Source organism: Nannospalax galili, unplaced genomic scaffold (genome assembly GCF_000622305.1).
Source record: "Nannospalax galili isolate Female #2095 unplaced genomic scaffold, S.galili_v1.0 scaffold304, whole genome shotgun sequence".
Classification (NCBI taxonomy): Eukaryota; Metazoa; Chordata; class Mammalia; order Rodentia; family Spalacidae; genus Nannospalax; species Nannospalax galili.
In genome coordinates, this window is record NW_008352325.1 from 3392463 (window position 1) to 3397424 (window position 4962).

Genomic DNA, 4962 nt, shown 5'->3' on the forward strand with positions numbered 1-4962 from the left:
TTGTGCAATGCCCGCAGAGGTCAGAAGAGGCTGTCGGATACCCTGGGACTGGAGTTATGAACAGTTGTTAGTTGCCATGTGGGTGCTGGGATTCAAACCTGGGTCTTCTGCAAGAACAGTCAGTGTTCTTAACCACTGAGCCATCTCTCCAGCTCTTATTTTAATTTATTTTTTAAAATTGTTTTTTTGTTGTTGTTGTTGTTGTTATCTGGCATATAGTTGGCAGTACTAAACCAAAGCCCTTTATTTGTCACAGTGGAGCCCAGCACATGTGAGTTCATCTGATCCTCTCAGGTCATCTTTCTTGGCCTTGGATCCTCAGTGACCCTGCAGGGTCAACCAAGATTCACAACTGTGGTTGTCTTTGCAACAAGAGTGTAAGAACAAGAGTGTCCATCACAGATGGTTGCCATGCTTTTTTAAATTTTAATAAAAGGAGCAAACCCGTGCTATGAGAGTCCTACTTTACTTTCAAGTCAGCTTCTGAATTGCTTCTGAATTGTTAGGCTTCCCAGAGAAAGCTAGTATGTGATGGGTTGGCAGAATGACTCATACATTCATGGAAGTTGAGAAAACCCTGAAATTCAAAGGTGAATCAGCAAGTCAGAGACACAAGAGAGCCAATGGTGCAGTTCCTGTCCCAGAACCAGCAAGTTCAAGACACAGGGAGACACAGAGTATGGTGCTCATACCTGTAAACCCAGCATTTAAGATGCTGAAACAGGGGGATGACTGTGAGTTCCAGGCCAGCCTGAACTAAAGTAAGACCCTGTCTTTAAAAAAAGACCCAGAAAAACTGACATTTCACATCTGAAAAAAAGCTGATGTCTCAGTATAAAGATCATCAAACAAGAGGACTTCTCTTACACAAGATACAGCTCTTTTGTTCTATTCAGTCTTTGATTGATGAGTTAAGGCCCATCTGTGGGGAATCAAGGCCATGAGGGCCTGTTTATGTTTAGACAACATGGCGCTGATATGGATTTCCAGCATGGGCCAAGACAGCTAATGCTAGACATCCAGAAGGGCTATGAGTCAGCACAAAATGGCTGACACTTGCTCTCTGGGAACCCCAAAAGTTAACAGTGATGTCATCTTGTATATAACAAGTTTTGGCAAGAAGCCACCTTTGTGAAATTCTCTATAAAAAGTCCTTGGGAGCAAGGACACTTGCTTTTGCACAGTGTACACCTGCTCAGCCTGAGCGCCCTTGCCCAGAGAAAATAAAGCCTGTTAAATTTGCCAGCCTCTTCATGAATTGTCTTTAACCTCCCAGCTTCATGTGACCCTCTGTTCCTGGCTTCTGAACTCGACTTTCACACCATCTCCATGAAGAAGGCCCATGTGCTGCACTCATCCAACCTACTGAAATGTTAATCTCATCCAAGGACCCTCATAGACATCTCCAAGTGTCTGGGGACCCTGAGGTCCAATCAGTAGAATTAGCCACGGCAAGTCCACGCTGCACTCGTACACATCTCAAACCAAACTTAATTTCCAAATAAAGACAATAATGATATTCTACCTCACATGACACAACTATTCTGCCTGCTACCATAAACCTAGCAGCCCCTTCCCCAGAAAAAGAGCTAAAATCTCAGAGTGATTTAAATCTTTTCCTTGACATTCCATAACTTAAATAGTATGATTTAATTGCATCTTTTGTTGCATGATAAGGTGATAAGAAAGGATAGAGCCTTGATAGTTGCTATAGAGCTGTGATATTTGTAATTGTATATTGATATCCCATAACTTGAATTCTGTGATGTAATTGTGCTTCATGTTGAATGATAATGTGGAATGGGAAAAGATATTTTCTATACATTCAGATTCCTAACAAAATAAGACAATACTCAAGTTAGCTCCAATCCTGACATCTATAACTAGTCATGTAGTCAGAGCTGGTTGGTATTGATGCCACTCTCTTCTGCTGCCTATTAGAGATCTCTTTCCCTTTAAGAAGCACTTCTACTTGCGCCTTTTACCAGGCAGGGTGACACGCTCCTTGATTTTGCTAATGGGCCGGGCTATTAGCAGGCTTGCTTTGATTGGATGGTTATCACTCTCCATCCACTTCATTCACAGGGAATAGTAATAAGGAGAGATGCCCTAGGCAGTCATTATATTCCAGGCACCCTCTTCCTTACTGCCACTCTGGTGTAGTTTAACTTTGCAGTTACATGACAGCAACTCTGACCACCTTGTCTCTGCTGCCACTTGGCCTATGCTCTTTTAAATTCAGCTACTTCCACTGCATTTTGAGTTTGTCTGTGTGAGTGGCTATGCTTCCCACTGGCCTATAGAAAACAGCAACCGCAGAGCTCCCACAGCCCCAATGTCCATTTCCACACAGGCTCCCTGGATTTCTGTCTTCATTAACTAGGCGATATGAACTGTTCTCTGAAATGAAGCATACTTTATGGGCTGCTTTATTTTACCTCACCTTGAAGGGTCTGCTGGGACTTAAACACAGTTATTGGTCTAGAGGAAAAGAGGGAGGGTGAAGGGTGGCTTCTGAGGAGAAGCAGCATGGTCTTACTTGGCTCTGCCTCCCATGAGGTCATTACAGTGCCCTGAGGCAACCTAGGGTTAATCCACTGAAAGGTGGAAGGAAATGTACTATTGCTTGAGAAAGACTTCATCTACTGGCAAAGAAAACGCATCACAATTCAGGGACCCAGTGTCCCCTGCCTCATTGCAGCGGTCCCATTTCCACTCTCAGACTCCTACGGCTTTCTAGCCACTGTTCACACTTTATCAGAAAGGCAGGGGTTCTGTTTGCATTGTACTGCAGCCAGCTGCAAGACGATTTTGAAGTTTTATTTACAGCAATCTCAGACCCGTGGATTCAGAAGAGAAGGGTCTCTTTAAGGGAACAGAAGAGGTTTTCAGGACACATATGCAACACTTGAACTGGGGATATAGTCCCTGAATTTGCTCATTTCTTTTTCCACTCTGTATAGTGTCATTAGGAATAAGCAGATAATATTTATATTCTCATTAGCTTAACAGAAAAGAGAAAGTATGAAATACAGTCAAAGACCCTCTTTGTAGACATTTGATGAAGAGTCTATGGTGATCTGTGCACCACTATTACCAGCTGGTGCCAGGGACTGTTCCTATTCTCTCTTTACCATTGAAATGCATTCATTAGCATTTTTAAGTCTAATCAGATTAGAGAGCCAATTCTACAAACCCCAAAATTTAGTTAGAAAATCTGTATGTAAAATTATATTCTTCTAGAGTTATCCTCAATGTGGAAACCTGTATTAGTCCGAATTCTCAGGAGACACAAAAGCATATATAGATATATCAGCATATCTATGTCTGTGTCTACATCTACATCCATTGAGATAAAATAGACAATAGATATATGATGAGAGATAGATGATGAGAAATAGATAGATATAAGTAGATAATAGTTTTTTTTAAATATTGTATTTATTTTTATTTTATGTGTATGAGTATATTGCCTGCATGTGTAAACATGCACCTGTGTCAAACAACACCCAAAGAGTCAGAAGAGGGCGTTGGATTCCCCTGGAACTGGAGTTACTGATGGTTATTAGCTGCCATGTGGATGCTGGGAATGGAACCCAGGCCCTCTGCAAGAGCAGCCAGTGCTCTTAACTGCTGAGCCATCTCTCTGGCCTCGATAGATAATACTTGTAACTGTCAACTTGACATTGGAACACCTGGGAATGGAGTCTCAATGGAAGATTGTCTAGAGGAGGTTGGCATGTGAGAATGTCTGTTGGCAACTGTCTTAATTATGTTAATTGAAGTGGGAGCACCCACTCACTATGGGTGAGTGGTGGCCTGGCTCATGAGGGTTCAAAATGTTGAGAGACATGTGGACAGTGGTGACTGGGCTCATGAGACCTCAGAGAACCATTCATATAATGTTTTGGTCAAGAATTGTCTTCATTCCGGCCATAGTCCTAAGAATTTGACTGAAGCTGAATTTAAAAATAGTGGACTGAATGCATGAAATCCAGTGGGGGTGAGGGAAATGGTACCGATGGGGAAGGGGTATAATTAAGATATTGTGTATAAAATGCACATTTTAATTAAAAGGGGCTGGAGAGATGATTCAAAGTTAAAAGCACTGGCTCCTCTTACAGAGGACCTGGGTTCAATTCCCAGCATCCACATGGCAGCTAACAACAGTCTGTAACTCCAATTCCAGGAGAATCCAACACTCTCTCCTGACCTCTGCAGGCATCGCATGACACAGGTACACTTGCAGGCATGCAGGCAGCACATTCATACACATAAAATGAAAATAATAAATAACATTATTTATTTATAATAAATAAATAATGGACTACCAGGTGTGGTGACACATGCCTTTAATCCCAGCACTAAGGGAGGCAGAGGCAGGCAGATCTCTGTGAGATCAAGGCCAGCCTGGTCTATATAGTGAGTTCCAAGCCAGCTGGGACTACAGAGAGACCCTGTCTCAAAAAAAACCCCACAAAAATAAAAATAATGCACTAATTTAACATAAGAAAGCTGTACAGGCAAGCTCCAAATTTCTGTCAAGGAGAGTGCACAACAAATCAGCTGTTATAGAAATGGGCACCATTAAAGAAAAACATGGCACCATGCTCTGGAACGCTGAGAAAGTGTTTCCTCAGGATCAGCACACGGAAGCTGATACAGCAGTCATCCACATGTTGCATCTCCAGCTGGCAGCAGACCGTGGCAGCAATGTCCACATGGTAATGTATTTGAAGGTGTTGGATAGGCGTGTCTCCAAATGGCAAGCAAATGGGTAGATGACTTCGCTAGCTTCTCTCCTGTTCACTGTTCACTGAATCCTCTGTTTGAATCCTAAGACTCTCCATAGGAAGAGACTTCAGCTGATTGAATGACCCGCCACCAGAATGAGACTGAACAAATGTCTAGTATCCTGTTGATGTGTCAAGTTAATAGTTAATACATGTCATCAGGATTCCC